At 38.9% G+C, this 19,871-nt stretch overlaps 1 long non-coding RNA gene and 1 other non-coding gene across 2 annotated transcripts in view; both read left to right on the top strand.

The window, feature by feature from the left end:
* The window catches only part of LOC113881407, a 527,961-nt gene extending 509,796 nt beyond the window's left edge, over positions 1-18,165 (top strand). The window contains exon 12 of the long non-coding RNA XR_003508031.1: positions 17,870-18,165. This is a non-coding gene — a long non-coding RNA (uncharacterized LOC113881407). The remainder of the gene's footprint in view (positions 1-17,869) is intronic.
* LOC113882313 lies at positions 4,808-4,916 on the top strand. The gene has a single exon (XR_003508330.1). It is a non-coding gene; the product is annotated as a U6 spliceosomal RNA (small nuclear RNA).
* Positions 18,166-19,871: the final 1,706 nt, after the last annotated feature.

Genomic DNA, 19,871 nt, shown 5'->3' with positions numbered 1-19,871 from the left:
GCATAAAGTTGTAGGAAACACTAAGCATGGACTGAGAATAAGAGTAGAAAAATCTAGCTAACACATTGACAGAGAAAAACTAATAGCAAAAGTTATGAACATTTAAAAAGATTACTTGGAAGAGTTGGAAAAAACATGGACAGTCAAAAAAGAAGGATGAGACAAAAACTAGTGAGTAAAGCAGCCATGAAATTAAAAGACGCTTATTCCTTGGAAGGAAAGTTATGACCAACCTAGATAGCATATTCAAAAGCAGAGACATTACTTTGCCAGCAAAGGTCCATCTAGTCAAGGCTATGGTTTTTCCACTGGTCATGTATGGATGTGAGAGTTGGACTATAAAGAAGGCTGAGCGCTGAAGAATTGATGCTTTTGAACTGTGGTGCTGGAGAAGACTCTTGAGAGTCCCTTGGACTGCAAGGAGATCCAACCAGTCCATGCTAAAGGAGATCAGTCCTGGGTATTCATTGGAAGGACTGATGCTGAAGCTGAAACTCCAGTACTTTGGCCACCTGATGTGAAGAGCTGACTCATTTGAAAAGACCCTGATGCTGGGAAAGATTGAGGGCAGGAGGAAAAGGGAACAACAGATGATGAGATGGTTGGATGGAATCACCAACTCAATGGATATGAGTTTGAGTGAACTCCGGGAGTTGGTGATGGACAGGGAGGCCTGGCGTGCTGTGATTTATGGGGTCACAAAGAGTCAGACACGACTGAGTGAACTGAACTGAAAAAGAACTATATGAATTTAATAGAAACCTTTAGCACCGTTTTTTTTATTAATTGTCTGCTCTACTGTGTGCTCCTTGATTGACCTAAAAGAATTAACGTATAACTTTCAAATACCTTCATCAGGAAGAGAATAATTGTTTACAGTTGTAGACCCCCCTTCTATTGTAGCTCTAAACCTATTCCCTGCAAATCTTAATTTCTGTTGTTTATTCCACTGAGTCTATTGTATTCTTTTATGGCATTCCTAGCTGACAAATACAAAATCATTTATTCTGGAAATTTAAAAAAGAAAATGAAAAAAAGGCAGTTGAAAAAGTTATTGCACTCCTTTGGAGTCTTTGAGATTTCACAAAACTGATTCTTTCTTCGATTCCACATTCCACATTCGATTTCCACATCTTATGAGCTGGCGGCTTCTTTGACCTAGAGAGTATGTTATTTGAAGTTTGGCTGATGCAGCCTTCTTGTTTAAAGGATAGTATAGTCCAGTCACTTATGCGAAGCTTCATTCTGGGAGTCTGGCAGGCTACAGTCCATGGGGTCACAAGAGTTGGACACAACTTAGCAACTAAACCACCACCACCACCACAGTACTTACAAACTCATTGAACATTTTCGAGGAGAGGTTATAGATGTAGTGGGACAGGTTGGTGGCACGGGTAAATAAGTCTTTAAGGGAGTTCAGGCAGAGGTCATCAACGTGAGGACAGAGGGATGTGCAGAAGTTGCCTTGGCACAAGAGCAGATTTGACATGACCAGCAGCAGGAGCAGGCGGGACCCTGCTTAAAACATGAGCCATTCTGAGATGATCTAGTCACTTGCGGTTATCAAATCCATCTTGTAGAGGGAAGCCTTCTCTTTCCCTGTTGCTCTGAGCAGGAGTTGGTGCTGTAGTAGCTGGGGTGGGGAAGAAGCAGCGCCTTCTGTGTAAATTTAGATGGATGATGATATTTGCACAGATAGATAGTTGGAGAATAGGTTACTCCCTGCATTTTTATATTGCTCCCAGAAGTGCTTCTGTGCTGTGCAAACATGTGGAACTTAATTTTGAGCCAGAATGTTTAGGCCATTCTTTTAAGACAATTTAATGTTGGGACTCTGCAGACTCTGAGCAGCGAGGCCCTCTAGAAGTTTGTAATTTTTTCACTCTGCATTGACTAATGCTTGCATTTTAGACACTGAAATGACAAGAAAAGTCTAGTTGATCTGTGTGGTTTACTGTCACGCTGGTAAGAGTAAACACACGACTGACTGATCGCTGCTATTGAGTACAAAGAGAATACTAAGAGAAAAAGGATTCTGTACCTTGGATCTGCTCACTCACCTTAGTAACCCCATGCATGTCTTTGATACTTTCCCAAAAGCTTTAAAACATCTTAAAATTTGTGTTTCACAGTAACCCTGTGAGATAGCCTTAATCTTCACTATTATCATCAAATTATATTAAGATGTGATGACTTAGAGAAGGGCAAGTGATTTTCCCCAGGTCCCATTATTAGCAGATGCAGGCGACTGAGCATCAATACAGTCATCTGTCCACCTCCTGATGTCACATCACACATGCCTGTGGCCCTCGGTCTGCATGTGTGTAACCAGGACCACATCAGGAGCTGTGATGACTCTGCTTAAAGAGAAAAATATTTTGTCTTTGACTGCAAAACAGCAGTGACCCTAGAACACTGGTTTTATCCACTCGTTCTGCTCTGTCTATAAAACACTTACTGTTACAGTCTTTGACAATTATTAGTGTGGGGGCCTGGTTCTCCTGGCTAGCCTTTCTTCTAGGCACCTTGACAGCTCTTCTACTTTTATGCATCTTTAATCTTCTTGTTAAGTTTGTTTCTTTGAGAAAATAGCAAATAAATCTCCAGATGGTGATACAAGAATATTACCTGGTCAGCACCCAAGACAATGTCATCAGCTCTGCGAACATGGCCTGCCCTTTCCTGACTTTGACTTTTTAGGGACAAAATTTACCCATTTGGTTGGGAGTACATCCTGACAACCCATGGGGCTTAGTTTTTGAACCATCTCCAAACATCTCCTCTTTGACAGTAGAACTAGACCTTCATGCTTCCATGATGTATTGTAATATTTCAGAAACTATACGTGGCCCTACCTTTGGCCAACAGAAGCATAAATCATAGACTCTTGCAAGCATGATTTTAATATTACTTTTCCTGTCTGTCCTTTGTAAGGAAGCAGAATTTAAGAATGAAGCAAGCAAGAATTTAGTTTGGACAAGAGAACTGATAAAATAGAGATTTTACCCTCCTGAATGAGATCTGAACATGATTCTTTTTCCAGTTTACTAGAAGAGTGGTAATTTAATTAAGGATAAGACATCAGCATTTACTAGATTTTCTCTGCTCTTAGTTCAGAGAGGCATGGTATCTAAGAATAAAATCGTTATTTAAAATTAGGTGATGAAAATAAGTGGTTCTCAAAAAGAAGACATATAAGTTGGAGAAATTTGGGACTATCTGTCTCATAAACTAAAGAGCTTATTGTGACAGGCAAGGAGAATAATAGCTTGTATAACATAGATGTATTTCTGTGCATATATTTCTGTGCATACATGTGTTATGCATAAATATATGCTTAATTCCTACATGGAGATTTGGACCTTATCAAAATTAGATTTTATAAGAGGTAGTAAATATAGCAGAATACCCTAATTCCTAATGTAATCAATTATTTATTGGTAGATGACTATATGATTTTTTTTTCTATTGAAAGGTTATTTCTTTTCTGACACCATACACAAAAATAAACTCAAAATGGATTAAAGATCTCAACATAAGACCAGAAACTATAAAACTCCTAGAGGAGAACATAGGCAAAACACTCTCCGACATACATCACAGCAGGATCCTCTATGACCCACCTCCCAGAATATTGGAAATAAAAGCAAAAATAAACAAATGGGACATAATTAAACTTAAAAGCTTCTGCACAACAAAGGAAACTATTAGCAAGGTGAAAAGGCAGCCTTCAGAATGGGAGAAAATAATAGCAAATGAAGCAACTGACAAACAACTAATCTCAAAAATACACAAGCAACTTCTACAGCTCAACTCCAGAAAAATAAATGACCCAATCAAAAAATGGGCCAAAGAACTAAATAGACATTTCTCCAAAGAAGACATACAGATGGCTAACAAACACATGAAAAGATGCTCAACATCACTCATTATCAGAGAAATGCAAATCAAAACCACTATGAGGTACCATTTCACGCCAGTCAGAATGGCTGTGATCCATAAGTCTACAAGCAATAAATGCTGGAGAGGGTGTGGAGAAAAGGGAACTCTCTTACACTGTTGGTGGGAATGCAAACTAGTACAGCCACTATGGAGAACAGTGTGGAGATTCCTTAAAAAACTGGAAATAGAACTGCCTTATGATCCAGCAATCCCACTGCTGGGCATACACACTGAGGAAACCAGAATGGAAAGAGACACATGTACCCCAATGTTCATCGCAGCACTGTTTATAATAGCCAGGACATGGAATCAACCTAGATGCCCATCAGCAGATGAATGGATAAGAAAGCCGTGGTACATATACACAATGGAGTATTACTCAGCCATTAAAAAGAATACATTTGAATCAGTTCTAATGAGATGGATGAAACTGGAACCTATTATACAGAGTGAAGTAAGCCAGAAAGAAAAACACCAATACAGTATACTAATGCATATATATGGAATTTAGAAAGATGATAACAATAACCCTGTGTAAGAGACAGCAAAAGAGACACTGATGTATAGATCAGTCTTATGGACTCTGTGGGAGAGGGAAAGGGTGGGGAGATTTGGGAGAATAGCATTGAAACATGTATAATATCATGTACGGAACGAGTCGCCAGTCCAGGTTCGATACACGATACTGGATACTTGGGGCTGGTGCATTGGGACGACCCAGAGGGAGGGTATGGGGAGGGAGGAGGGAGGAGGGTTCAGGATGGGGAACACAGGTATACCTGTGGCGGATTCATTTCGAGTATTTGGCAAAACTAATACAATATTGTAAAGTTTAAAAATAAATTAAAAAAAAAAGGTTATTTCTGTGTTCGCTTTGGTAGCACATATATTAAAAAATTGCAGTAATACAGAGAAGGTTAGCATGGCCCCTGTCCAAGTATAAAACACAAATTTGTGAAGTCTTCCATATTTTTCTGTAACAGCTTCAAGGGGTGGGACTGGAAGGAAGGTGGGAAGGAGGTTCAAGAGCAGGGGGACATAGATTTACCTATGGCTGATTCATGTTGATGTTTGTCCAAAAGAGGTACAGTATTGTAAAGCAATTACCCTCAATTAAATATTAATAAATTTAATTATTAAAACTGTTATTGGGGATCATATAACAGGTTTAGATATCCATTGTACGACTAAAGAGGATCTGACTGGAAACTGATGGCATCAATTATCATCAGCTAGTGATTCATTAACTTTATAGTTGAATGAGAAAAGTAAACTAACAAACACTACTGTCTGTGATTCAGTGTCATAGCAAGCTATAATCCTAGTCTGCGTTCGCTTTTAGGTGGTATGGTGACCAAACTTTGAAACTGAGGCTGTTCCCGGAAGCGCACAGTCGTGAGTCCTGCCCAGGGTTTTTGTTCCTGATGCTGGAGGCTTCTGTTCGCTGGTCACTAAGGCCGAAATTTTCTCTGCTGAGCATTCTCTGGGTCTATCACGTGCACAAGTCTTTATATTTTGGTTTTCTAATTTGATTCTCTTATTCTTTTGATCAGATTACCAAGTCTCTTTATGATTTATTTTCAGACCCATTTGTGCTTTGATCTTTCTGATGCTCATTAGTGTATTTGCTTCCATGTCTATCTCTCTGAGTAGTTTTCAGCATCTACATAAACCCTACCCTATTCTCTTACTGTCTGGATTTTGGCTTTTAGCATCGTCATATTTTTATGAACTTCATTTTCCTTCTGGTGCGGTTTCTGGTACACAGTTTAAGCTGGTTGGCTCACATCTGGCTTGTGTGTGTTGTCTCAAAAAAATTAGAGAACTCTGCTTTCTTTCTAGGCAATACTGCCCCTTGTTTTGATACCATTGCTAATTTTCTGTAATTTCAGTTCCTGCCTCATAAGCTTGTCTTTCTCAATCTACTGTAACTGGAGTACTGCATGTCTCTATGTTGGTATTACTATTCTAAATAAACATCAACCTAGTATAGCAGAGAATTAAAGGGAATAAAATTACAGTACTACTAGGAATAATACATTCCCCTGAATTATAATCCAGTGATGCTCCCAGTTTTAAATGGCTTCTATCCATGTGTTATTGAGGTCCCCTAAGTCATTTTTCCTTACTAGATGTTTCAGTTTTGACATAGAATGTAGAAAACAATGGAGTGGAAAATTCTGAAAATCACCTTGTATTTTAGATGCCTCAAGATTCAGTATGTAATTATTAGTTTTTTATAGTCAGTAGGGCTATTCTTAGCACATATAGCTCAGTGTAGGGTGATTGTTATTGAGTGAAGGATGTGTACTGTGAACTGCGATCACTAAACAGGTGATTGGAAAGAAAGAAAGCAATTCCAGGAAGACACAGGCATTTGTTCTGGAAGGAAAATCTTACAGTGTCTGTCATCTGCAGTGTACACTTCAGATTTTTCAAAATACTTACTCTTCCTTTGCTCATTTAATAATTTGGGTTATTTAATTTTTTATTCCTACTGAGTTGCATGAGTCTCTTATATATACATGGATATAAGCCCTTACCAAATATGTGATTTGCAAATATTTTTTTCATTCCATAGTTTGCCATTTCATTTTATCGATGGCTCCTTTTACTATGCAGAAGCTTTTGAGTTTGATGTGGTCCCACTAGTTTATTTTTGCAGCTCTCACCTTTGCTTTTGATGATTGAGTTGTATGAGCTGCTTGTATATTTTGGAAAGCAATCCTTTATCAGTTGTTTTACTTGATATTATCTTCCATTTTTACCAAATGCACAGACTGGCTGAATGGATACAAAGACAAGACCCATATATATGCTGTCTACAAGAGACCCACTTCAGTCCTAGAGACACATACAGACTGAAAGTGAGAGGATGGAAAAAGATATTCCATGCAAAAGGAAATCAAAAGAAAGCCAGATTGGCAATTCTCATATCAGAAAAAATAGACCTTAAAATCAAAACTATTATAAGAGATAAAGAAGGACACTACCAAATGATCAAGGGACCAGTCCAAGAAAAAGACATAGCAATTGTAAATATTTATGTGCCCAACATAAGAGCACCTCAATACATAAGGTAAACGCTGACATAAAAGGGGAAATGGACAGTAACACAATAGTAGTAGGACAAGTTACCACCCCTCCTACACCAATGAACAGATCATCAAAACAGAGAATTAATAAGGAAACATAAGCCTAAAAGGAAATATTAGAGCAAATGGACCTAATTGATATCTCAGCACATTGCATCCAAATGCAGAAGAGTACACTTTCTTCTCAAGTGCCCATGGAACATTTTCCTCATCTTGGGTCACAAATCAAACCTCAGTAAATTTAAGAAAATTGAAATCATATCAAGCATTTTCTCTGACCACAACTCTTTGAGACTAGATATCAATTAAAGGAAAAAAAAAAAAACTTTAAAGTACACCAACACAAGGAGACTAAACAACACATTTCTAAATAATATACAGGTTACTGAAGAAATAAGGGAAATAAAAAAATTCCTAGAAACAAAGAACCTTGAAAACATGATGATCTAAAACCTATAGGATGCAACAAAAGCAGTTCTAAGAGGCAAGTTTATAGCAATACAAATCCTACTTCAAGAAACAAGAAACACATTGAATAGACAACCTAAATTTACACATATTTATCTTTTTAAAAGTTTCTCTTATCAATGTCTTAAAGGTTTTGTATAAAATCTTTCAACACATTGCTTGTTTATTTCTAAGTGTTTTATCTTTTTTTGATAGTAATAGTAAATGGGATTGTTCTCTTTATTCCATTTTCTGATAGTTCATTGTTGATATATAGGTAGGCACTGAGTTTCATATATTGGAATATAGTAAACAAAATGTATGCTACATCTTTAAAGAATAGACATTTTTCCACTAATAAGACATTTAGATAATCAAGAGGTATATGACAAGATGCTCAACATCACTAATAATCAAGGAAATGCAGAACAAAAGCAGAAGAGATATCAACTCATACCTGTTTGAACGGCTAGTACCAAAAATGTATGAAATGCCAAATGTTATTGAGGATGTGGAGAAAAAGGAGTGTTTATGCACTGTTGGTAGGGATGTATACCGGAGCAACTCCCATGGAAAAATACTGTGGAGGTTCCTCAAGAAATTTGAAAGAGAACTGTTATGTGATCTGTTATCCCACTTCTGGATATATAGTCAAAGGAAATGAAATCATTGTCTCAAAGAGAGATCTGTATTCCCATGTTCATTGAAGCATTATTCACAGTAGCCTTGGTATAGGCACAACCTGAATATCTTTCGACAGGTGAATGGATTAAAACAATGTGATGTGACATATATAGGTAAATATTATTTAGCCCTTTGAGAAAGAAAGAAATCCTTCCATTTGTGGCAACATGGATGAAACTGGAGGGCATTACGCTAAGTGAACTAAGTCAGAGAAAGACAAATACCATATGATCTCAATTATAAGGAATCTAAAGAAAAGAAAAAAAGGAACTCAGAGTAGAAAAATGATTGCCAAAGCCTGGAGGGTGGGGGAAATAAGGAGAGATTTTTAAAGGTTACACATTTTCGTGTATAAAAAATTACTAAAGTCTGAGGATCTAATGTGTGAGCCTCATGATCTAATCATGAGATCAATCATGAGTTTGAGCAAGCTTTGGGAGTTGGTGATGGACAGGAAGCCTGTCTTGCTGCAGTCTGTGGGGTCACGAAGAGTTGGACATGACTGAGCAACTGAACTGAGGATCTAATGTATAGCACGGTTAGTGTAACTAATAAGATTGTGTTGTGTATTTGAAATTGTCTAAGAGAGTGGACATCATTGAATGGCACCACTGCACTTGATGGGCATGAGTCTGAGTAACCTCTGGGAATCACTGATGGATGGGGGGCCTGGCGTTCTGCAGTCCATGGTGTCGCAAAGAGTCGGACATGACTGAGCCACTGAACTGAACTGAAGAGCGAGGAACTTAGCTGTGTTCTCCTCAAAATGCAAAAGTTAAACGTGTGGTGATGGCGGTGTTACTTAATAGAAGGGAAACTCGTTTCTAATCCATGCACAAATGGGGGTGGACAAGATGAGGAGGGGTAGGTGGAAGTGGGGTACACCTCTCTCCACTGATGCATCAAGAACGTCTAAAGACGCAGCAGTTCTCACAGAAGACCAGGTGAATCCTGCAGGACTCCCTGACTACTGAGAAGGAACATCCGGATTCATACAGAACTTGGTAGGACAAAGGAAAGAAGGGACAAGGGAGAAGGGGAAAGAAGGAGGAGAGCAAGTGGGACCAGCCTGCACCTGGGGATGAGGGAGCTGAAGCGCAGGGGAGAGATCCCCGCGTCCATGGCCATCCACTGGGACGGGGGAGGCATTTGAAGCAGTTGGGGAGTGAACTCACTACTCTGTGACAGTCTGAACGGAGTGAGAACCACATAGACGAGCCATGCTGCAGCCTCTCATACCTCGGACAGGGTTGTAAGTCCACTGGTGTCCACGGAAACTGGGAGCTGGAGCCATGGGGATTGTAGAACGATCCCAGGGTGAGGACTCCTATTGACAGTGGGGAGTCAGCCAGATGGGATGGGATGGAGGAAATCTGCTGCATGGAATACTTCTTAAGGAAAGCCATGAGGCGTAAAGGTAGGGTTCCACTGCCTGTGGATTAGAGCTGTCTCTTTCTCCATGCTGGTACCTGTAGGTTGAGCAATAGAGAAAGACTTCAGTGAGGGTGGTCCTTGAGTGCCTGATGCACTAAGCAATGGAGAATTTTGAATGTCTGTATACCCTACCCTACCCTATTCTCTGGCCAAATTTTGGTTTTTAGCATCATTATGTTTTTATGAACTTAAGTTTCTTCAGGTAGAGTTTCTGGTATACAAATTAAGCTAATTCCTCACATCTGACTTGTTCTTGGTGTTTCAAGAAACTTTGAGAACCTCACTTTGTCTCAAGGCAATACTACCCTTTATTTTAATACCATTGTTGACTTCCCATACTTTCATTTCTTGCCTAATATAATCTATGTCTTTCTCTATTCACGATAACTTTAGTAGTATTTGTCCTTATGTTGGTATTAATATTTATAATAAATTACTAACCTGATGCAGCAGAGAATCAAAAGGAATACAGTTACAATAGTAATAATAAATTACCTGCAAATTATAATCCATTAATGCTCCCATTTAAAAATGATTTTCTATGTGTATATTATTGAGGTCTCTTAACTCATTTTTTTTACTAGATGGTTCAATTTTGAAATGAAATATAGAAAATAATGAAATGGTAAACTCTGAGAATTACCTTCCTTTTTATATGCCTAAATAGTAAGTATGCAAATATTAGTTTTTTTCCCCTAGTGGGACTATTCTTAGCACATATCATAGCTCACTGTGCAGTGATTGCTATGAGTTGAAGAATGTACACTGTGAACTGTAATTGTCAAACAAGTGAGTGGAGATGAAGAAAGTAATGCCGGGAAGGCACAGGCTGTTGTTGTTCTGGAAGGAGAACCTTGCTGTGTCTTTCATCTCCAGTCTAATCTTCAGATTTATTGAAACTCTTACTTTTCTTATACTCCATTAAAAATGTGGATTATTTGTGTTTTTTTGCCCTTGAGTTGTATGAGTATCATGTGTTTTTGAATGTTAAGCCCTTATCAGATACGTGATTTGGAGATATTTTCTCTCAATCCATAGGTTGCCATTGATTTTGCTGATGTTCCTTTGTTTGGAGTCGGATGTGGTCCCACTTGTTTATTTTTGCAGTTGTTGCCTTTGCTTTTGGTGTGAAACCCAAAAACTCATTGCAAAGACCCATGTCAAGGAGGATTACCTCGATGTTTTCTTCTGGGAGTTTAACCGCTTAAAGTCTTATGTTCCATTTTTAGTTGACTTTTGTGTATGGTAAAAGACAGGAGTACAGTTTCATTTTTTCACAGGACTATCCAGTTTTCCCAGTGCCGTTTTGAAAAGCTTGTCCTTTCCCCACTGGATCTTCTTGGCTCCGTTTTCATAAGCTAACCGACAATATACGGGTGTGCGTTTCTTTCCGGCTTCTCTGTTCTCCTCTGTTGATCTATGTGTCTGTTTTTGTGCCAGAAGCAAGTCATTCTGTTTTGATTACTACAGCTTTCTAATATATTTGAAATCAGCAATCATAGTCTCGAACTTTGTTCTTCTTTCTCAAGATCACCTTGACTCTTTGGTATTTTGTGATTTAATAAAGCAGAATAGACCAAGAAGAGATGGAAAAAGTACACAGGAGAACTATAAAAAAAATCTTAATGACCCAGATAATCACAATGGTGTAGTTTCTCACTCTGAGCCAGACATTCTAGAATGTGAAGTCAAGTGGGCCTTAGGAAGCCCTGCTTCCAATAAAGCTAGTGGAGGTGATGGAATGCCAGCAGAGCTATTTAAAATCCTAAAAGATGATGCTATTAAAGTACTCCACTCAATATGTCTGACAATTTGGAAAAGCCAGCAGTGGCCAGAGGACAGGAAGAGGTCAATCCTCATCCCAATTCCCAAGAAGGGCAGTACTAAAGAATGTTCAAGCCACTGAACAGTTGCACTCATCTCCCATCCTAGTAAGGTTATGCTCAAAATCCTCCATGCTAGGCTTCAGCATTATGTGAACCCAGAGCTTCCAGATGTTCAAGCTAGGTTTAGAAAAGCACAGAAACCAGAGATCAAATTGCCAACATTTGCTGGAACATAGAAAAAGCAAGTGAATTCCAGAAAAACATCTGCTTCATTGATCTCACCAAACTGTGTGGATCACAACAAAGTGGAAAATTCTTAAGAAGCTGGGCATGCTAGACCAACCTTACCTGTCTTCTGAGAAACCGGTACACAGTTCAAAGAACAATAGTTAGAAGCAGACAAGGAGCAATAAACTGGTTCAAAATTAGTGAAGAAGTCTGTCAAGGCTGAATATTATCACCCTGCTGATTTAACTTATATGCAGAGCATGTCATGCAAAATGCTGGACTGGATGAGTCCTAAAAGCTGAAATCAACATTGCTGGGAGAAATATCAACAACCTCAGATATGTGAATGATGCCACTCTAATGGCAGAAAGCAAAGAGGAACTAAAGAGCCTCTTGATGAGGGTGGAAGAGGAGAGTGAAAAAGCCGGCTTAAAACTCAATATCAAAAAAGCTAAGATCTGGAGAAGGAAATGGCAACCCACTCCAGTATTCTTGCCTGGAGAATCCCATGGACAGAGGAGCCTGGCAGGCTACAGTCCATGGGGTCGCAAGAGTAACAACTTAGTGACTAAACCACCAAGGGTTGTTTGTCAATAAATGATTAATCACACAATGGAATATAATTAAAAAAAAAAAAAAGCTAAGATCATGGCATCTGGTCCCATCTCTTACATGGTAAATAGAAGGGGAAAAGGTGGAAGCAGTGACAGATTTCCTCTTCCTGGGCTCTAAAATCACTGTGGATGGCGACTGCAGCCACGAAATTAGAAGACAATTGCTTCTTGGCTGGAAAGCTCTGACAAACCTAGACAGTGTGTTAAAAGCAAAGACATTGCGTTGCTGACAGAGGTCAGTATAGTCAAGGCTATGCTCTTTCCAGTAGTCACGTACACATGTAAGAGCTGGACAGACAATAAAGAAGGCAGAGTGCTGAAGAAGTGATGTTTTTGAACTGTGGTGCTGTAGAAGAATCTTGAGGGTCCCTGGACACCAAGGAGATCAAAACCAGTCAACCTTAAATACTCTTCAGAAGGACTGATGCTGAAGCTGAAGCTCCAATACTTTGGCCACCTAATGTGAATAGCTGAGTCACTGGAAAAGACTCTGATGCTGGGAAAGATTGAAGACAGAAGAAGAAGGCTGACAGAGGATGAGACGTTTGGATGCCATCACCAATTCAATGGGCATGAACTTGGGCAAATTCTAGGAGATGGTAAGGGACAGGGAAAGCTGGAATGCTGCAGTCATGGGATCACAAAGAGTCGGACACGACTTGTCAACTGAACAAAGCAACAGTTTTATACAAGTTGTAGAATTTTTTTTCTGTTTTGTGAAAAACACCTTGGAATTTTGAAAGAGACTGCAGTGAATATGTAGATAGCTTTGGGTAGTGTGGATGTATTAACAATATTAATTCTTCTAGTCAGTAAATATAAAATATGTTTCCTTTTGTGTCTTTCAAAAATTTCTTTCATGTTTGTCTTGAATGTTTTCACACATAGATATTTCAACACTTTGCTTAAACTTATTTCTAAGTATTTTATTTTTTTGATGCAGTTGTAAATGGGATTGTTTCTATTTCTATAATTTGTTGTTGGTGTATGGATAGGTAACTGAGTTTTATATATTCAAATACAGTGTACAAAATGCATGCTATTTTTTATAGAATAGACAACTTTTCCCCCAATAAGACATACAGAATGCCCGGGAAGTGTATGACAAGATGCTCAACATCACTATCAGGGAAGTGCAAATCAAAAGTACAACAAATATCACCTCGTTCCTGTTGAAATGGCTTTTACCAAAAAGTAAGAAGTAAATGTTGTTGAGGATGTGTAGAAAATGGAGGTATTAATGGATTATTGGTAGGCATGTATATTGGTGCAACTCCCATGGAATACCTTCTGGAAGTTTCTCATGAAATTTAAGAAAGAACTGTTATGTGACCATTAATTCCCACTTCTGGATATATATTCACTTCTGAATATGTGTTCAAAGGAAATGAAATAATTATCTCCAAGGAAATCTGTACTCTCATGTTCATTGCATCAATATTCACAGTAGCCTAGAAACAGCCTGTTATAGGAACAACCTAAGTATCTGTCAGCAGGTGAAGAGATTAAAACAATATGATATGACATATACATGTGAATTGTATTTAGCCATTACAAACAGAAAGAAATTCTTCCATTTGTGGCAGCATGGATGAAACTAGAGGGCCTTATGCTAAGTGAAATAAGTTAAAGAAAGATACTGTATGATCTCAATTGTAAGGAATCTAAAAAAAAATGTGGTACTCAGAAACAGATAGGAAAGTGATTGCCAAGGCCTGGAGGATGGGGAAAATAGGGAGAGGTTTATAAAAGGTTATACATTATAACATATGAAAATGTTAAGGTCTAAGGATCTAATGTGCAGCATGATGACTATAACTGATAAAACTGTGTTGTATAATTGATGCTGTCTAAGAGAGTGGCACTTACCTGTGTTCTCTTCAAAAAATAAAAGGTAAACATGTCAGATGATAGCTATGTTACTTAATGACAAGTGACAAGTGAAGTTGCTCAGTCGTGTCCAACTCTTTGCGACCCCATGGACTGTAGCCCACCACGCTTCTCCATCCATGGGATTTTCCAGGCAAGAGTATTGGAATGGGTTGTCATTTCCTTCTCCAACTGAAGTTAATAGAAAGGGAAAATCTTTTCTAATACATACGTAAATGAGGGTCAGCACTATGGCAGAGGGGTAGGTGGAAATGGCAAGTATACTGGAGTGGGTTGCCATTTCCTCCTCCAGAGGAGCTTCCCGACTCAGGGATTGAACCATCTCCTGTGTCTCCTGCATTGCAGGCAGAGTCTTTATCTGCTGAGCCATCAGGGAAGTCCTAACAAAACTACCATATGACCTAGAAGTTCTACTGTTGGGCATCAGATCAGATCAGATCAGATCAGTCGCTCAGTCGTGTCCGACTTTTTGCAACCCCATGAATCACAGCACACCAGGCCTCCCTGTCCATCACCAACTCCCGGAGTTCACTCAAACTCACGTCCATCGAGTCAGTGATGCCATCCAGCCATCTCATCCTCTGTCATCCCCTTCTCCTCCTGCCCCCAATCCCTCCCAGCATCAGAGTCTTTTCCAATGAGTCAACTCTTTGCATGAGGTGGCCAAAGTACTAGAGTTTCAGCTTTAGCATCATTCCTTCCAAAGAAATCCCAGGGCTGATCTCCTTCAGAATGAACTGGTTGGATCTCCTTGCAGTCCAAGGGACTCTCAAGAGTCTTCTCCAACACCACAGTTCAAAAGCATCAATTCTTCGGTGCTCAGTCTTCTTCACAGTCCAACTCTCATATCCATACATGACGACAGGAAAAACCATAGCCTTGACTAGACGAACCTTTGTTGGCAAAGTAATGTCTCTGCTTTTGAATATGCTATCTAGGTTGGTCATAACTTTCCTTCCAAGGAGTAAGCGTCTTTTAATTTCATGGCTGCAGTCACCATCTGCAGTGATTTTGGAGCCCCCCAAAATAAAGTCTGACACTGTTTCCACTGTTTCCCCATCTATTTCCCATGAAGTAATGGGACTGGATGCCATGATCTTCATTTTCTGAATGTTGAGCTTTAAGCCAACTTTTTCACTCTCCTCTTTCACTTTCATCAAGAGGCTTTTTAGTTCCTCTTCACTTTCTGCCATAAGGGTGGTGTCATCTGCATATCTGAGGTTATTGATATTTCTCCCGGCAATCTTGATTCCAGCTTGTGTTTCTTCCAGTCCAGCGTTTCTCATGATGTACTCTGCATATAAGTTAAATAAACAGGGTGACGACATACAGCCTTGATGTATTCCTTTTCCTATTTGGAACCAGTCTGTTGTTTCATGTCCAGTTCTAACTGTTGCTTCCTGACCTGCATACAGATTTCTCAAGAGGCAGATCAGATGGTCTGGTATTCCCATCTCTTTCAGAATTTTCCACAGTTTATTGTGATCCACATAGTCAAAGGCTTTGGCATAGTCAATAAAGCAGAAATAGATGTTTTTCTGGAACTCTCTTTTTTGATGATCCAGCAGATGTTGGCAATTTGATCTCTGGTTCCTCTGCCTTTTCTAAAACCAGCTTGAACATCTAGAAGTTCAGTTTTCACATATTGCTGAAGCCTTATACCCTGAGAAAACCATAATTCAAAAAGACTCGTGTACCCCAAAGATCATTGCAACAGTGTTTACAATAGTCAGGACATGGAAGCAATCTAGATGTGCATTGAGAGAGGAATGGATAAAGAAGTTGTACATCTATACAAGGGAATTCTAATTAACGTTAAAAGGAGCGAATTTGGGTCACTTGAGCTGAGGTGGATGAACCTACAGCCTGTTATACAGAGTGAAGTAAGTCAGAAAGAGAAAACCAAATATTGTATATTAATGCGTGCATATGGAATCCAGAAAAATGGCACTGGTTAACCTATTTTCAGGGCAGGAAGAGAGACACAGACAGAGAACATGTTTGTGGACACAACAGGGGAAGGAGGGGGCAAGTTGAATTGAGAGAGTAGCGTTGACACGTAGTACATTACCATTTGTAAAATGTTAATAGATGCCAGTGGGAAGTGGCTGTGACACAGGAAGCTTACCCAGAGCTCTGTGACAACCTGGAGAAGTGGGATGGGGTGCAGGTGGGAGGACTCAAGAGGGAGGGGATACATGTATACTTATGGCTGATTCACATCGTTGTACAGCAGAAACCAACACATTGCAAAGAAATTATACTCCAATTAAAAGTAAATTAAAATAATATATACATATATAAAATTATCATGTTATATACTTTAAATATCTTACAGTTTTATTTGCCAATTATGTCTCAAAAAATACTCTGCTAGTCACTATTCATGACATTTGATTTATATATGTTGGTGTCTACATAGGAAAAAGAAAAACTTTGCAGTATTTACTGAGAAAGGCAAAATGGAGACGTTTTTTGATTGCTTAAATACCACTTGAGCAAAAAGATTAATAATTAAGTAGTTATCAGTGGAAGAATAGCCCCTCAGCCTCTGGCCTCACTTTTATTAAGTGAGGACCCTGCTTCTCCTTTTTCTAGTGCTTTGGTGGGTTCCTTATCTTTGAGGGCAAATTTAACAAGTCAGCTTCCATACAAATGTTATAACTGGGTGCTTAGTCCCCAGAGGTGACAAAGTCCCTTATCACTTGAACCTGCTTGTGTGAAATAAGGCCTCCCCCATATCATTTGTGTTTTGAAGGAGATCCAAGAGGCTGAGCGTAGCACTGAGGGGGAGGTTCTGTTTCCCAAGCTGGATCCTCTTGTCAGGACTAGATCGGTGGTGTATGAAATTTTTCAGCAGTGGCTGTCTTATGCTTGCATACATATGCCCATCACACACACACACACACACACACACACACACACTCCCCACATAATAAAAGACTGGCGTGCAAAGGAAACTCAGGTTCCCATTTTCTAGTGACTGAAGATAAAAAATTTAGACTGATCTTGTTGCCCTAATTCTCTTCTTTTCAGAGTAAAATGTGAATGAAAAAAGTGAAAATCCTACACAAAACCTTTAAATCAGAAGAGAATTTTAACTTTCCTCCTTCATTTTCTTAAAATAAAAATATTCAACAAATATAAATACATAGACATCAATATGTTCATACAGATATACATAAAGGGTAGCTGAAGAATCTTCTAACAAGGATGTCATTAACTTTGGTGTGGAAGGTCTGTGACAGTGTTATGATGACCAGTCACTGAGAGGTTTGACATTTTTCATGGGGCTGAAGTGTATTTTTCCTTCTGGATACTTCAGATCATAAAGCCTTTGTGGGGCTACATGAAAAAACCAAGAAACTTGCTCTTGTTTAAATATCACCACCTCTGATTTTTGAATCTCTGTGGTTGTCTTATAAACAGAAATCTCATCTGAAATGGCTGCTGTTAAAATGTCCATGTGTTGTATACTGCATGTTTTATTTGAAAAGATATTTTTATTATTTGTTACCGTAATAGCTGGAATTTTCAACTACTTTCCCATTCTGTAGGAAGTTTTACATTTTAAAATGTGGGTGTTTGTATTAAAGTTATAGGGACTTTGCATAAGAGTTTTTAAAAATTAATGCTCTGATCAAATTTTGTAACTGGAAAATAGGATTGGGGTGACCTGATTTCTCTCATTTCTTTTGCTTGGTTACAGAGTGTGAACCACATCAGACAGTGACCATTCTGCTCCTTATACAATTCCTGGGAAGTCAGTCCACAGTCTCCTTTAATGATTCATCCACCCCAGGACTCAACAACCCAGATTGTTGAAATTTCTTATTGTATATATCTTGAAGCTTGAAAACATTCCATGTTTTTTTCTTTTTTTTCCATTTTACGTGGAATTTGAAACCTCTTTAGTCTAATAATTCCTAATACACTTTAATGTGATTATTAAATGATATTAAACATAATTTTTTAAAGGTAAGCCATCTTAAGCATTTAGCATTTCTCGTGTCTTCCTTTCCACTCTCTCTTTTGTATATTTCGGCATATGAATAAATAATCATGATTGAAATTGTTTCAAAGCTTCTTAATTTACAAAGCAATTTTTATATCCATGCTGGTCTTAGTCTCATTGTGATAAACAAGGAGACAAGGGTTTCATGCACTTAAGGAAGAAAGAAACCTGGGAAGGAAGGAAGGAAGTTAAGGTGATGTGTAATGAAGGGTTGAATAGAGCAGGAAATGGATGTAAGAACATGAAATAATGGGATGCTTACGTATTTCAGTGGCCAAACTATGTAAGATAGATGGGTCTGCCAAGAACAGTTGCCCTTTTGTGATTCACTAATTTTTGTAGCAAAATCAAAGCCTCATATTTTTTGCAGACTCTTGCCTGATTGAATCCCATCCTGACAAAGTTGGCACACAGATGCTCCACACACACGTGTGTACACAGACCTTGACAAGTGAAATGAGCCTATTTGCATTGTGGCTACCGATCGCTCTTTGGTCTGCCCCTCTTTCCCTCCAATTTTCTGTACTCTTCCTGCATGTTCTACCGGGTAAGATGTGGGAAATGGATAGCTCAAACACACACATTAAAAGTTGTAGGGATAAAGTTGACTCCATTACAAATTAAAGTTACACCGCTGGTTCAGCAGTAAAGAACCCACCTGCCAACGCAGGGGACCCGGGTTCGATTTCCTGAGTGGTGAAGATCCCCTGGACAAGGAAATTGCAACCCATTCCGTATTCATGCCAGGGAAATCCCATGGAAACAGGAGCCTGGTTGGTTATGGTCTATGGGGTTGCAAAAGAATCAGACAAAAATTAGTGACTAAATAACAAAATCAGGGAAGTCTTTTCCCCATCATTTCCTCCTTCTGACCACTGCCGAATATGATTTAAAAACTGGAGATTTGGAGTTGTAATTGAAAATCAGAAATATATATTACTTTTCCAATTGAAGGACGAATCCGTTAACTCAGTCCATGAATGTTTAAAATCTCAGAACTTCATTAAGTTGTGATGACTACACTGAGACAGTCAAGGTTGAGAAATAGAAGCTCAGCCTTTTCTCCCCAGCAAGACAGCTGCCAGATGACGCTGTGCTCTGAGTTTGCTCTCTTGGCTTCTGTTCTGCTTGTCTCCTGCATGTAGAGCAAGAAAACTTAAAAAGCCATTAGGGTTTGAGAGGGTCAGATACCCAATGGCAAAAATTTTCCCCAATCCCACAAAGAAAACAACCTTTTTTTTTTTTTTTTGAAATTGGAAACTTTAAGGAAAGATTTATAGACCTTCAAGTTTATAAAACCATCTGGTCCTTTGTAGTTTGCAGGCTGGTTGCTTTGAGAGTTCAAAGTTTGGGCTGACCACACCACTATTGTTACCACTCCCTCCTTGAATAGTTCAATTTAGTTTCTACATTGATACCTAAGAAGCTGGTCTTTTAAACTTAGTGGACAACTTGTAAAAAACAGTAGGATTTAGGAGAATGTACCTGTTGCTTTTTAAGGGCATTTTTACTGTTTGTCCCTTGCTGCATTAAAGGAGTCCAGTTGGTGAACTCTGAGTTTCCACTTAGCTTAGCTTCCTTGTGGGAGCACTGCGTAATTTGGGTTTTGTTTTGGCAGTTGATGACCTTTGACCCCTCTCAGTAAAGTGTTTAGGCTGAGGAGGACTGAAAAGAGCTTTCAGATGGGATATTTCCA

This window comes from Bos indicus x Bos taurus, chromosome 23 (genome assembly GCF_003369695.1).
Source record: "Bos indicus x Bos taurus breed Angus x Brahman F1 hybrid chromosome 23, Bos_hybrid_MaternalHap_v2.0, whole genome shotgun sequence".
Lineage (NCBI taxonomy): Eukaryota > Metazoa > Chordata > Mammalia > Artiodactyla > Bovidae > Bos > Bos indicus x Bos taurus.
The sequence above is the reverse complement of the archived record's forward strand: the minus strand, read 5'-3'. Positions and strand labels throughout refer to the sequence as shown.